This window comes from Puma concolor, chromosome C2, assembly GCF_028749965.1.
Source record: "Puma concolor isolate L17-30 chromosome C2, mPumCon1.1.hap2, whole genome shotgun sequence".
Classification (NCBI taxonomy): Eukaryota; Metazoa; Chordata; class Mammalia; order Carnivora; family Felidae; genus Puma; species Puma concolor.
Genome location: NC_141675.1, coordinates 47,174,221 through 47,189,707, shown reverse-complemented (window position 1 = coordinate 47,189,707; position 15,487 = coordinate 47,174,221). Strand labels below are relative to the sequence as shown.

The 15,487-nt window shown below is 40.7% G+C and overlaps 1 protein-coding gene and 1 long non-coding RNA gene across 16 annotated transcripts in view; one reads left to right on the top strand and one right to left on the bottom strand.

The window, feature by feature from the left end:
• The window catches only part of MBNL1 (muscleblind like splicing regulator 1), a 207,223-nt gene that overhangs the window by 174,565 nt on the left and 17,171 nt on the right, over nt 1-15,487 (bottom strand). For 8 of the 15 annotated variants that reach the window (XR_015240057.1, XR_015240056.1, XM_086674536.1 and 5 more), the window contains exon 1: nt 8,984-9,122. The exons of 2 other annotated variants lie outside the window; for them this stretch is intronic. The gene's annotated coding sequence lies outside the window, so the exon portion shown is untranslated. Of the gene's footprint in view, nt 1-7,831; nt 8,274-8,983; nt 9,125-15,487 lie in introns of those variants that run through there. 5 more of the 15 variants (XM_086674547.1, XM_086674548.1, XM_086674545.1 and 2 more) reach the window with 3 other exon arrangements.
• LOC147577232 (uncharacterized) lies at nt 8,310-12,990 on the top strand. Its single transcript, XR_015240059.1, has 2 exons — nt 8,310-8,597; nt 9,003-12,990. It is a non-coding gene; the product is annotated as an uncharacterized LOC147577232 (long non-coding RNA).

The following is a 15,487-nucleotide window of genomic DNA, read 5'->3' as shown; positions in this document are numbered from 1 at the left end:
AACTTACTTTATCATGTATCTGCGTGACACCTGCTTTATCACAGAGGCCAGGTTACACCGGTGTTCCTTTAATGAGGGACCAGAAGTACCTGGCCAACACTGCAACACTTCCTAGCAAATAACAACATACGCCTAAAGAGGAAATTATGCTTACTTCAGAATTACCAATTTGGGATGAAGAATTTGGCGACCTTCTACAGCTCCTCAGATCCTGTGCTTTATTTAAAAGCGGTGGACACAGAAATGGCATGGTTTAAGAAGTTAACACGCAGCGTCCACTTAATCGAGTTATAGAGTTCCTGACAGAACGCAATATCAAGTGTTTTTATCTTACTGATATTTAGAATAAAGTTCCTGATCATAAAAGAGCTCACAAGTAGCAACATAATGAACAGAATTTACATTAAAGATTGAAATTTGTATGTAAAACTTTTCTGATGGAAAGTTTAAACGATTCTTACTATATTTTAAGAATCATTTTTAACACCTCCCATTCCCTTTCACGTCCACATCTAGTCAGTTGCTACATCCTATGGACCCTATGCCTGTCACTTCTCCCCCAGGGAACATGTCCTCCTTGTCACTTCCCAACATTTCCCTCAGTCCTTCATCTCTTTCCTACAATCTCTACTTCATCCTGTGCGTCCTATCCTTCCTCTAAATTGTCAATAGAATAGGTGCCTGTCGGGTTACGCGCCTGGCCAAACGTCTCACGTTCCCAGCTGGGTGTCAAACTCGTACCACCTGTTTCTCAATGCCCCCCAACGCATAGTGCCACCCTCCTTTCCCACCTAATTCCTCCCTTCTCCCTACTCTATATGCTGCCCACCTCCCCCTATGCCTTTTCTCTCTATCCTCTTTCTGTTCATTCTTTTCGAGCCTCACCAAACACTGGAGCAAGTGCGACTCTGCTAAAGTATTCCAAATGTCTGCGGTCTTGATCTCCCATTCACACTAACACAAGCATTCTTTAAATCTGCTTTCATTCTTTCACGTACAAACATGGCTTCTAGAACTGGGCCACCCTGGTTCAACTCCTTGCTGTGCTACTTATTAGCGACGCCACTTGGGACTATTAACTCGTCAGTGCCTCGGTTTCCCCATCTGCGAAGCTGAGATATCGACAGTAACCATGGCACAGGGTTGTTCTGAGGAATACATGAATTGATTCGTAAATCTTACCCTGGCACATAGGAAGCAGTCCAAAATGTAAGCAATCACCATGACAGTTCTTACCCTCATTACTATTCTTTATAGACCATTTCCAATTGGTTAAAAACTGGACATTTGAATAAAGACAGAAAACAAGCCTCATAATTCTACAAATCACAGAAAGAGCTGTCTAGCCATGCTACTTAATCCTGAAGATAAAGGTCATAAGGCCTATTTTACAGCTGCAGAAAAAGATTAAATGAGCTATTTTATAAGGAAATGGACAGCAAAGTACAACTTCTCCTAATTATTATTTATATGTTTAGAACTTCACAGATACAGAACTTAAGGACTGGAAGGAGTCAATGGTTGTTCCCAGATCACATATCCAGTCAGATCTGGTATAAAATAAAGTCTATACATTGTGAAGCTTCTCTATGCCTACCCACCACCCCCCTCAACCAACAAAGTCATTTGTTCCTTTCAAAACACAGACAAAAATGCAGTAAGTATATCCAGAACCGGAAATTTTAAAATGATAATAGGAACACTGATATCACCTCCTACATTTGCCGAGTGTGTTCCACTTTTCAAAAGTTCTCCCCCAGTGAGGTCTGTTTTTGTTGTTCTGCTTGCACTACAACAAACACTGGGGCTTTCAAAACGAACTTAGAGGCTGTTTATAAGAACTGATGTATCTTTTCGTACACTACTTCCTGAAACTAAAATTTGGTAAAGAGAAATATCAATGAGGGGGCCTTTGGCTGAGGAATGCTGAGTCACAAGTCCAGCCAATGGTTCAGAGCTTTTCCCAACAACTTTTGCCGGACAGCAGGCCTCTATGCCTTCCTTTCTTTGTATCTGTCACCTATCCAGACTACCACCACCGACCCCAGACTATCTTTCTGCTAGGATAAGAGCTACCCATTCACATGGAGTGCTAAAAGGTCATTGCAAAAGTAATTCTTTTCTTGCAATCAGAGAAGGGCAGAAACAAATAAAATGTGAATGTCTCATTACTACTACCATCAACAATGCTGGCAAACAGATTGCTAGACACAGGACTACAAATTGTAGATACTATAAGCTCTGACTGGTCTTGTAAGTTCTAACTCTAAATCAAGTTCAAAAAATGCCTTTAACGATGTTCTAAATATGAACTGCATAATGCCTTATTTTGGCATTCTTGCTATTTAACATGCTTGTGATGTGTTTTGACTATTAAACTGTAAAGTCTCTGTTTATATTTCCTCACACTCCCACTGCACATATCATTGTTACCACACTTTTTTAGCATTTTCTGGAAGAGTCTGTTCAGTCACAATCACTGTAGACAGATGTTAGTATGCTGCGAACTCAAATAAGAAGGTATAGATGATGTTGCCACACATTCCACAGACTACCTACTTAAAGCATTTATTATTTTTCAAAACCCACAAAACTGTACTCCTAATTGGGACAATTATACCTGTGTCTGAAACCATCATTTAGTACCTTCTGCTTTTATTTCTTCATTTCTCTTTTATTCAATGTCACATGAGACTGGATACTCAGACTGTTTCTGATTAAAATCTCCTGGCTAATATATACTTCTCTCAATGCTGCTCATCACGCTTTATGCATCTCTTTTCCCAAAAGGAGATCACTGCTTTTTCAATACATTTTAGCATTATTTCCACTTCTTAACTTTAATATATACATTTTTAGAAAACAACCTCATTGTAAACAACCTCACTGTCACTGTCAGTTTACTTTCAACCTAGTCTTTGGCAATTTCTCTCCATCCACTGTTCAAATTCATTACCCACGCTGGTCTCCTGACACATAGTAACTATTTGGTGCTTCAACAGTAAAACTGATGGCAAAAGCTATCAATTATTCTCATATAGGACATTTGGAAATCCGTATGTTTCTACTAAAAAAATGAACCAGATAAATGGACTAGAACACATACAAAAATCCCGTGTCGGGATGCTAAGTATAAATGCATGAGAAATACGGAAATATTCACTGAATATATAGAATTAAAACTGGCTTAATAGAATATTTTTGTATGGTTGGAAAATGAAGAATAGCTTTTTTCCCCATTATTTATGCGTTAGGACTGTTTCCTTTATTATATGTATTGGTCAGGGCTACATTAAGACTTAGTTTTCCTTATCTGAACTTCCAAAACCATGCTACCAAGCCACTGTTTATGAAATCTCACTTTCTACTTACAGTTATTTTCAAAACTCTTAACTTCTGCTATCAGACTGCTACTTCTTTGAACAAGTGTACTTTGGCTAAGTTTGGTAGATTTCACTGAGCCTAGCTTGCTATTTTTGCCACAACACATATTCACTTATAAATCAACAATACAAAATAAAATCTCTCAAATCGACTGTGATGTTTATTTCATATGATTAAACTTGTTCCCATGATCCTCGAATCTTGTTAGCTCTTTAAAACAAGTTCATTCTTAATAGCTCCCAAGCTGTTTTAAAAATGAAAATATACTGTTAAATGTAAGTTCCTTTTAAAAATTCTTTGGAGGAAGAAGTATCAGTTAAAGAGGGACAGGAGTTGATATTTGCACTGACTTTAGATTATATGCTATTTAGCACAATTCTTCTTAATACTTTGATGTTATTTAACATCCAGATTATTCGAATAAATTATTAGCATTGTCTCGGGCACACCTAGCTTTCACACAAACACTCACATAAAAATTGTGTCCACATGCGTGAGTATGTACCTCATCAACTGTTATTCACCTCTTTGGATATATAAAAGATATACTTGTCAATTTTTATTTAAAAAAAATTTTTTTAATCTTTATTTATTTTTGAGAGAGAGACAGAGTGTGAGCAGGGGAGGAGCAGAGAGAGAGGGAGACACAGAATCCGAAGCAGGCTCCAGGCCCTGAGCTGTCAGCACAGAGCCTGACGCGGGGTTCGAACTCATGAACTGAGAGATCATGACCTGAGCCGAGGTCGGACGCTCAACCAACTGAGCCACCCAGGCACCCCTATACTTCTCAATTTTTAAAACAACGCCCATGGAGATGACAGTTTTTGTTTTGCTGTATACATACTACTGGAAGCATAACAGTTATTTCAGAAACATCTCCTTTTTAAAAGAGTTGATCTCAGTGGAAAAGGAATTCTTCACTCCATGCAAGATGGCTACCTTTCATCATGAGATTATTACATCCTGAACTGTTTTAGCAAAGGATAATCACAGAAACCTGAATAAGACCTCAAAAACAGTGGGAAAAGTGTCAACTATATAATGCCTAATACTATAACATAAATGCTTTCAAGATTCTTCATTTTTATGGATGTCACAGGCACCCATGTTAAGATGTCTCTTGGAAAACGTAAAGAATTGTCCATAAAAGAGGTACTAGAGTCATTAAAAACTAATAATAATATATAAAAACCTATAAACATGTATTTGCTACGTGTTTTTTTCCAGGATATAGCTGTAATGTTTATATAAATATATATTTGCATAATATGAAAAACACTACATAAAAATCAATTTCCCTATCTCAAATCTAAAAATATAAAATACGTCTAGAGACACTTAATGCCACATGTCAATAGCTGTTCTTGAATTCTCTGCTTTGCAATCAATATCTCTCCAACCATTAGTGAATATGCTCCATGACTCATCAGAAATGATATGCGAAGTTAATGGGGATCATGGTTCCCCCCACACTCCCTACATGCATCGACACTAATGGCAGTTACGCCTCATATAGTGGGAGACAGATTCAAAATGGCACCAAGCCAGGAGGCAACTCTTCTGAGGTTCTCTAAAACCTGCCCTGCCCATGGAAAGAACCCACTACATCCATCCTGTCCTATATCTTTGGCATCCTTCAAGGAAATAAAAGTAAGCATGCTTTATATGGTAAAAAAGAAGCGCATTTTTTCAGCTTAACACTCACTGTGTATGGCAAAATGGACTTCAGTTATGAAAATATCTGAGGGGAATGTTTCCAGGACCTATGCCATTGTGCTTTGTTTGCGAGTCAGATGCTTTCTCAAGAATGTGTCCAAATTATAAAGACAATGTCTCCGTGTATAGAAATTCCTGAAAGCCCGTATTACCACAGAAACATATTTTTACGTTTCCTAATATTCAAAACAATGCCTTATACCATACAAGTGAAAATCTCATTCTTGTGAATTTATTAATTAACAATTTGGTCAGGAGTTTGTTTGGATTTACTTGATGTTTTTATTTTCTAAGGAAGGAAAGCCATAGGGAAGGAAAATACATATTAAGCATTTGAGGATAATTGCTATTTACCAAAAACTCTATTTTTAAAATAAGTTTTAGTGACTCGTTTATGTTTGGTAACTTCAGGACAATGATAGCTATAGTGTCTCTAAAATGTTCCTAAGTAGCAATCATACTCTATTCTGGCCTTTGAGAGGTGTTAGGACTCATCCACTAATTATAAGCCTTTTCTCTGTTATTACTACCTCACCATTAAATCTCTAAACTAAATAGTAGTTTTGAGGAAATAAAAATAGATGTTAGGTAGTGTGTTTTCTTAGATTTTGGTTACAATGGATAAGAAAGACAAGGTATTTGTGTGTATAATATACTTTTTTTAGCTTGTGAAAATAAAAGTCAGTTTTATTATTTTAACCAGCAAACTCGCGAGGCTTTCTCTCAGAATTCTGCTCCCCTGATCTATTTGACAACAGCACTGTCCAATAGAAATGTAATATAAGCCACATTTGTTACTTTAGGTTTTCTAGTAGTCGTATTTTAAAAAAGTAAAAAGAAACAGGTGAAATTAATCTAACTGAATATTCTACTGAAACCAATCTATCCAAAATATTATCACTGCAACACATAATCAGTATTAAAAATACGAATCAGATGCTTTACATTCTTCCCTTCATTCAAAGTTTTCCAAATCCAGAAGGTATTTTACACTTAGAGCAAATCTCAGTCCCAACTAGCCACATTTCAAATGCTCGACAGCCACATGTGGCTAGTGGCTACCGCATTGGGTGGCAATTCTGGATTTCCAAAAATACGAAGCTCTTGAACCTAATAAGGCCATCACTTCAAAATCTTCCTATGTAACATCTTCTATAATCAGCATTGCTGCTAGGATTTTATTTTGAGCCAAACATTTAAGTGAATACATTTTGCTTCCTTCCTTCACTCCCCTCACCCTGCCTTTCTATTGCACACCCTGATGACTTTCTCTTAAGGGTGTAAGAAACCCCAGCAACCTATTCTCTTTAGCTTCTTCTAAGCAAGATCTGAGATGTTCTCGAACCTGTGCATCTTCAGTCACCAAGCAGAAAACCAGAAGGTGCAGCAAAAGGCTATTCTCTGTTTTCATAAATAAGAGATATCAAACACAGGTCTAAGTAACGGCAACACCGATAAATGCCAAGGGCAACCTTTTTGCTTACAATAAAAATAGGAGATTTTATATAATAAAGTAACACGCCCTGCTTCAATGAGAAATATGATTTGACTCTTCCCCTCACCCCAGGAGAAACCTTGGGATAGTCTGTTCTTGGTCTGGAACAGAACCCAGTGCTTCATTTCATAGGAATTCTGTGCCCAGAGGAAGAACAGAATGCTGGAAACAGAATTTAATGAATTCAACTTGGAGTCTTAAGTTTGCCTCAAATGTGGAAATGTAAACACAAGCAATAATATTTTAAACCATGAAACACTTTGGATTCTCCACTGGCATGGCTGCATTGAGTACCACACTCGATGTGTATCTGCACACAAATTTGTTCTTAGTAACATGAGAAAAAAAAAATTAAACTAGGCACATGCGAGCTTTTCTGAGTCTCTTAGTAATAATAAAACCTGATTATTATGTCTTAAGTGACACTGTAATTATAGACGGATGGATGAACAGGTTTTCTGGTGCTGACCTAACCTGTTCCCTCAAACACAAAAGGCAAACTTTTCTAGTGCTCCGTGAGGGAAACCCCCCATTAAACAAATAAAACTAAAAACTATGTCTACATCTTGAAAAAAAGCCCTACCAACACAATAATCCAAAAGAATTTCACCGCCATGCAAATACACCACATGAATGAGAATCAGAACACTGTCAGGTTCCTAAAAAAACAGTTTCTAGCTATAGCTGTCACCCACCGACTTTAAGAAAGCAAAGATACAAGTGTCAACAGTGTGCTTTCTCAGGCTACAAAGTAACTTTATTCAGTGTCTCTGGCTGTAACTCTACATCTAAGGCATTCTAAGTATTGAACTAAATATTCTCAAGATGAGTTTCACAGTCCTTGAACTTCCGTTTTAACCGCCTCAGTGATTTTTTTTTTTTTTCCTATCTCAACAGCAAGACAAGGAGAGACACCAACGCTCTCAGGAACCCACACAGACAACATGGAGTGGATTACTTATGCGGGTATAGACTAGTTATGTACTAAACACCCTCTGTGTATAAACAGACACTGTGTTCAAACCCAGGAGGGAGGAACACGGCGTCCACGGGTGTAGGATTTCAAAGCGCCTTGCAGAGGGCCTGCAAATCCAAAGGGCATTAATTATGACTTCTCTCTGGGTGTATTAATTTGTTTAAGAAACGCCTCAGAGGACGGCAGAGTTTTACCATCCATCTGCTATCGCTTGTGCCTGTGCTGGTGGGGCACACAAAGTAAAGACACTGGCAAATAACCTTTCTGGCAGCTTCTTACTCCGTTTTAATCCCAGGGAAGCACACTCCACGGAAACACACCATCAAATCCCAGCAGCAGCCGTCTACTCTCAGGGAGGGCCAGGGAGAGACTTAAGAACACAATGACTCTTGTAGCAACACCCCTGTAGTTGTAAAGTGCCGTGAGAGGGGCTAACACAAGCTCCACCATATACCTGCTCGTGTTACAAGCTCTGGAATCAAAGTATTCTCACATGACACATTACTACCAATAACAGATTCCGGCTCCGTTTCAAAAAAAAAAAAAAGTGTGGGGGTTGGGGGGAGACTACATATTTGTCCTGCTTTTGTCTAAAAACCAGAACCCAAGTACTAACTACTTTTCCTCCTCAACCTTTCGTGAAAGCAATTCAACCAACTGCGGCTCCACCCAGAGAGCGTCTATACTTACTTTTCTTACAGTTTTTCAGTGACGCACTACAAAACGATGGGGGGGGGGGGGGGGAGAGGAGCCCTCTCATGCAGGGCGTCTTCCGCCCTGTAAACTTGGCAAAAGGCAAACTGGACTGAAATACAGCACTCTCCATATAAGGAAGCCCAGCTAAACATGTCATGCGTAATTTATGGGTAGCAGGCAGAGAATTAACCTTTGCGTGCACATATTTGGCCCAGATGAAAACCGGGGCTGGATGGCAGCCCCCGGGGACAGGGATGCGGGATCTCTTGGGAGACACCGTGGCTCGCGTCTGATGGGCTCGCGTCTCCTCCTGACGAAGGTCATTAAGTTGTAAGTACACTTCCACGCACCTGTTTCTTTCATCCCCCCCCCCCACCACCACCCCCCGCCGCCCCCCGCCTCTTTCTCTCTTTCTTTCTTGCTCTTTCTGCCTCGGCTGCCAAGCTGGAAGCTGGCTGCGCTCTGACAGTGTCCGCAGAGCCCCGGGAAGGGCGGCTCGGAGCTGGGCTGCAGCTGCAACCTCCCGCTCTCCCTCCAGCTCGAGCTGGTGTGCGAGAGGGAAGCCTCCACCGCGGCGAGCCAGCCGCTGCCGCTACGAGACGCGGCCGGCCGGAGCCTCCTCTCACTTCCTCCTTCAGCCATGTACAGCCCCGAAAGAGTACAAACAATGCAGAGCAGCGGAGCAGCGCGAGGAAACTGTGAACAGGGAAACTTACCTCTCACATTTTTTTTCAGAGGCAGCCCGACTGCCGACCGAGTGCCCAAGGCATTGTGGGAGTCCTGATTCCAAGAGGCCCGCGATTTAAAATTGAACTTGTCAGTTCCCGGTCACGGGAGCATTGTGAGCGCCACAACTCATTCAGCTGCAGTGGAAAGACTGTTGCATGTCGCTGTGCAGCCTCTTATCGCCGAGGTCTGGTTTCCGCTGCTGCTGCGCGGCCCCTCCCCCGCCAGCCCAGCCCCACCAGGAAGCCCGGGGCGGACTCGTCGAGCTCCCGGACGCACGCGGCCGCGAAAAAACGCTCTTCAACTTTCCGCCGCCCTCCCGCCCTTCCCCGGGCCGCCCTGGCGCCCCTCAACCGAACAAAGTCCGCAAGGGGTGGTCGTGGCCGCTCGCGGGTCGGCGCACCGAGCAAAAGGAAACCGCAGCCGGCGCTGGCGAGGTGCATCCCCGCAGCCAACCGGTGGTATGTTCCATCTTACACGTTGAACATTATTGCAGCCGGGCTATAGTGCAAACGGGACGCACCCCTACTACTTTCTGCTCCTTCCGACCAGCCGGGCGGACAAATAGGTTCTTTTTTTTTTTTTTTTTTTTTAAGAGGCCGGTGGATGGGTCTTTTATAAGGAAGCCGGCAAGGTTAGGTTGAAGGTGAGAATCCGATCGGCATGAAACGGTAAGGATCGGATGGGGCTGCCGCCTTAAAATGCACCACACAGTTTTTGAACCTGGATGGCTCACAGGCGGGAAAAACATCTGCAAGGCTGCCAGTGTGTGTCTGCCTCAAGTAACGGCGTGTGCGCAGTTTTGCAGTTCCTTAGTAAAACTGATTGTCACACAAGCACAAAAACTCCTGTTCCAGCTTCCCGTCTAGCTTGTAAATAATATTTGGAATGTAAAACCCTTTCTTCCCAACTCCGCATTGCATGATTTATAGAAAAGCACAGCCCCTTCTTTAAAAATAAAATGCCATTTTCTGAAATACTGGAATATTCTAAGGCACATAAGTCATATTATTGTTGGAGCAAAAGAAACCACAGCCCCGAATCATAATTCATTGGGTGTTGTAAGATGTAACTTGGCTTCCCTTTGAATGGAAAGAATTTGGGGTTAATGTGATGTGATAATGTTTTGGAGTTGGGGGCAGAATTTCCTTTGGATTTAAGGAGTTTTGATAACTTGTTCAATAATGAATCTAATTTAAACCATTGGTTCCATGTTTTGGACACAATCTGGAATGAAATGGTAGGTAAGGTGCAGTGTTCTTCCTACAACTTTATTAAGTTGTGTTAAAGAGGGTGCGGCTGGCTTCCAGAGGAGAAGGAAAAAGATCACGAAAGGTGCTAAGGTTCAGAAATAAGTCCAGAGGCACTAATAACAGACTTGAGTTCTGACCCTTGACTAGATCCACAAATCACTGAGTTGATACTGTGCACTGCTCCCTTCCATACAAATTAATTAATTAATTAACTAGTTAATTAATTAATTAGATGGCCCTACTTATCAGTGTTAATCATTAAAAAGTACCCAAGCACACACACAGTTGAAGTAGATTAAGAGGACACTGACACTTTCTCAGAGGACAGGAATGGGCATTCTCTATCTGCCAATTAGTAGCTGGGAGGACTTCCTTCCTTCTAATTCGGCATTCACTGCAACAACTACATCGAATGCCTGCTATGCCAGAGCTACAAGAATGGATAACACAGTCCCTACACAGTCAAGGATGATACTTCTACTAGGAAAGAGACAAACCAATTAACTCTGCCTGAGGGGTGAATGCTAAGATGGTGTAGGCAAGCCCAAGGGGGCCTGAGGAAGGTTAGGGAAGGCTTCCTGGAGGAGTTATTTTGAACAGGTGCCTTGAAAGGGATATAGGAATTAGCGAGATGGAAAGGGAGTTGGGGCTGGACGAGTGAAGAAAAGAGCATGGTCAATACAACGGGCCTATCAGCCTTCCTGTTAGAGGTGAAGGAAGGGTAAGTGTAGGGGAGTGGCAGGAGATGAGCCAAAAGCAGGTCTGCGTTAAGCCCAGGAGTCTCTACTCTGAACACCATGATGAAATGGAAGAGTTTATACAGCAAGGGGATAGGCAGGTAGAGTTTGGATTTGTATTTCAGAAAGATCCTGTGGCAGCAGCTTGAGGGTGAATGGGAGTGCGGGGTGGCGGCCCATAGAAGAAGGGTGAATGGGTGTGGACAGACTGGAAAAATGACTCACGCAGGGAATGAGGAAGGGAGGAACCTTGGGAGACTCCCAAATCCCTGGCTTAGCCTACTGGATTGTTTGCTACTTGCCTTTTAATGTCTTCAATTTGCCTTTCATTCTCCATGACAACGAACCCATGACTTCTGAGCTGGGCCACCTATGCGTCTGCTAACAGGTTGGTGCCCTAGCTGGCTTCCACACACACCTCAGGATGTCCAGTGGACCGCTAAGGACTAATCCCCATTGTGGGAATTTATTTTCAATTGTTCTCAGACCCTTGTAGACTTCCAGGTTAGCACTTTGGTGCTCTCTTTTCTTGTGGGTTAGAAAATTTGCTGTTTGGAGCAACATGGTGAAAAACAGGACTTTGGACCTGTGTATGGTGCAAGAAGGGAAATTATTTTTCCACTTCGGCACTGGAGAAGGGGGGAAGTTCTGGGAACAAAAGAGAAATTGAAACTGAGACAGATTTTCTGCTCCACCGAACAGAATACAAAGAAATACAAGAAAGACCCTTGAATGTTAGAAACGGTAAAATAAACATCCTCGTAAATGACTGAGAAGAGAAAAAAATGTTATTTTACGTTAGATGAAGGAAAAAGGGATGGCTAACAAAACTCATATAAAATAATGGTCAATCTAGGACTCAAAAATGTGTCAAAATAAATTGTGATATAAAACTTCGTTGCCAGTGACTTTGCTTAATATATTATTACAGATGATATTATAACATGAGTAATGATATTGAAAATTTTGAAGCACTGTAACAAGAACCAGATCACATGTTAAAAATATTAAATCATGTTGCTAGCTTTCAACTACCAGTAGCATTCTAACCACATTTTAAATTGTGGAAATTATTAAAAAATCATTAGTAATAAAAAGTAACTAGTTTCCCATTTAGAATACCAATGATAGTCCCTCGGTGCCAGGAGAGCATTAGCAGTATGGTTTCCTATGCTTCTGTGAAGTGTACTGACAGTTCATGGGCTCATGAGTGAGTAGATCCATAAGTATAAAAAGAAGGTCATTTGTGGGTGGAGAGGGAAATTATAGAAAACAATTTCAGATGAAACAGAACTACCGTTTTAGATAAAGGAAAGAATGTTCACTGCCGGTTTCTGAAATATTTCAAACCATTCAAGTCTTAATTATACCAATGAATCCCAATAGAAATGCAGTTAAGCAATATGGTTTTTAGAGATAATATCAACTACCAGGTTCACCAATAATGCAGATAAAGGAAATGGTAGCATTTATCTTTTTCACTCAGATGGGAGTCTGTGAAGCACCTGTGTAAATGTGTGAGCATGTGTATGAATTGTATCTTCCTTGTCCTACATACACATTTATAGCTCAGTAAGTTCTCATAGCCTCCCAAATGTGATTTGCCTTTCCTGGCCAAACAAAACAAAACAAAACAAAAACTCAGTGAAAATACCCCAAAAAGGTATGTTTTTTTAAAAAATTGAAATATGAAAAGGTCTTGAATCACTGATCTAGGAATACTGTTTTTATTATACCAGGATAAAAATAATCCATTGCAAGATACTGTCAAAACTGAGACCCAGATGCAGATCTTTGCTTTCTAGCTCATGTTTAAATACATATGGTTGAGAGAAGAAGCTTCTGGAAGGCAGTGAAGAGTTAGAAACATTTTTGTATGGAGAATCCATTTTAAGCAGATACATTAAATGTATCTCTATTAAATTTCACAGTGGAGGAGGGAGGCACTCTTCTATAGGCTGGATTCAAATTTGTTCAAGTATCTGAATAAATATACTGATAGAGTTACATGACTTTAGTTTACCTTCAGGGACCTTTAATATTTTACTTGCCAAGTAAGTTTTATAAATTATACCCAGTATTTAAATATAACTTATATTCTATTACATGTTATGTATATATAGTATGTTATGTAATACAACACATTGTATATGTAATACATATGCCACTTAATGTGTAAATCACATAGGTGTGAAAATATTATATAAAATCAACATATTTGTCTTAAAATGTTTATAAAGACTAAAGCTGGGTTTAAAATGTTAATTTGATTTGGGCATGTCTCAATTAAGCTATTTTACCTAAAAGTTGAATCTAAATCTTCAATATAATTATTTTGGCATCTGGCAATAGGGCAGTATAAAACAAATACATTTCAGAATTAAAAGTTTAAAGCCACAGAATTTGAGTTGGGAATGGAGCATTAGAGACGGTCTGGCCCTGTTCCTTTGTTAGACCAGAGAACATTGTAGAAGTAAATTGGCCCCATGACAGAGCAGAACTGGCATCAGTGTCTTCTGACTCTCTCAGACCATTTATTGTCATTGTTTTTCTTAAAAACACTGGGGCCATAACAATATCTAATATAGACATCATGTTTCCCCACGTTCAATGGAAAGAAGGGCCACCCTAGATTTCAGTACAATTTTCAACCTCTATTTTTTTTCTTTTTTTCTTCTTCCTCCCATTTTTTTCCATTCTTCCTTCCTTTTTTCTATCAGAAAACACTTTTCACATAATCGTTCTGTTCCTTTCACATATGTTGATTGAGCACCCACCATGCTAAGTCCTGTTCTGGGCAATACAGTTAGAGAAATTAGCACAGCTCAGTTACTATCCTCAAGGAATTTAGAGCCTGCTATGGGGAACCAGGCACTAAACAAGTAAAGAATAAATAGAAAGAAACAGATAAGCATGGGAAGCAATTTCAGATGGAGATAAGTGCTATGAAGTAACAGAAAGCAGATTAATGGGATGGGGGTGCATGTTAAACAGCGTGGTCAAGGTTTGAGGTGGTCAGAGATGGGCAGAGACCTCAAGGAGGGGCAGAACATCTTGAAAGACCATTCAAAGAGGTGGAAACTGCAGGTATAGAGTCTTGAATTCCAGGTTCACACAAAGGCTAGAAAACCAACAGTGAATAAAAATGAATGGGGTACCCAACTTCAAGGAACTTACAGTCAAGTGAGAACAATGAATCCCAATCAAATTAATCACACTCAAAATGTATAACTACAGCCATGATGCTTGTGGTCAGTGACAACTATTGAAGTGTTCCCTTGTATTAGAGGTGGGATGATGCATGATCCAAGTTTGCTTTTCACAGAAAGAACTGAAGTACTGTCCTGACTGCTATGTGGAGGCTAATGGTCTAATCCCAGAACAAGGGGCAGGAAGTGTACCACAGGGACAGCGAATGGCTGAGGGCCAGCGGAAGTGAGTTACAGTAAACATTAGAATCTTACATCTCAGAGCTAAAAAGAATCTCTAAGATGACCACATCCATGCCCCCAGGGAAGTAAGATTTATAGTGGATGGGTGTGTGTGTGCATGCACGCACATGCTTTTGCTTAAAGTCAACACAGTATAGGGGCACCTGGGTGGCTCAGTTGGTTAAGCCTCTGACTTCAGCTCAGGTCATGATCTCCCAGCTCGTGGGTTCAAGCCCCACATCAGGCTCTGTGCTGACAGCTCGGAGCCTGGAGTCCACTTAGGATTCTGTGTCTCCCTCTCTCTCTGCCCCTCCTCCCGCCCCCCCCCCCCCCCCCCCCCGCTCACACACACACTCTCTCTCTCCCAAAAATAAAATTAAAAAATTAAAAGTCAACACAGTATAGGGGCACCTGGGTGGCGCAGTCGGTTAAGCGTCCGACTTCAGCCAGGTCACGATCTCGCAGTCCGTGAGTTCGAGCCCCGCTTTGGGCTCTGGGCTGATGGCTCAGAGCCTGGAGCCTGTTTCCGATTCTGTGTCTCCCTCTCTCTCTGCCCCTCCCCCGTTCATGCTCTGTCTCTCTCTGTCCCAAAAATAAATAAACGTTGAAAAAAAAAATTAAAAAAAAAAAAGTCAACACAGTATAGAAAACTCAAAAGTACTGAAAATAGAATATTTTTATAAAAATCAGCAGCGATTCCAATTCCCAGAAAGAGTCACTGTAATACTGCAGTTTATTTCCTTTCAGGCTTCTCTCAACACATTTTTTACATTGATATTATACTATATATGCAACTTTGTGTTCCATTTTCTCTCCCACCTAATCTCATAGTATAACTTTATAAAACAAATGACATCTCTCATGTCATACATTTTAATCTTCATTTATCACATGAGGTAATGGGGACTGGAGAATTGCCCTTGACCAAAACCTCATGGCTAATGAGGGTTAAGACTCCTGCCCCACAGTGTAGTGTCTCACAACCTATATCCCAGATCCTGAATTAATGTGTCTAAAATTAATATATTTCTAAACATTCTACCTGGGACATACACCTGTCTTCTAATGAGAAT